Source organism: Erythrolamprus reginae, chromosome 5 (genome assembly GCF_031021105.1).
Source record: "Erythrolamprus reginae isolate rEryReg1 chromosome 5, rEryReg1.hap1, whole genome shotgun sequence".
Lineage (NCBI taxonomy): Eukaryota > Metazoa > Chordata > Lepidosauria > Squamata > Dipsadidae > Erythrolamprus > Erythrolamprus reginae.
The window spans coordinates 75,448,527-75,448,762 of record NC_091954.1 but is presented as its reverse complement, the minus strand read 5'-3'; positions in this window follow the sequence as shown (position 1 = coordinate 75,448,762).

The window sequence follows — 236 nt, the reverse complement described above, 5'->3', positions numbered from 1 at the left end:
TCTTATTTTAATATGAATACAAATCATATTGCTTATTTGAATATTAACTTCAATTTTATCTATTTCCAAGATGCCTTGAAACATAACATAGTGGCTTGAGAAAAAAATGCCATTTTGCTTTTCATGTTTTCTTGTTAATCTTCGATGTGGATTTTAGTTGCCCCAAAACATCAGATTAATGGTTTAGTAATGGTCCTTTGTGCACTTTCATAGCTATAGAAAAAATATGATCAAAT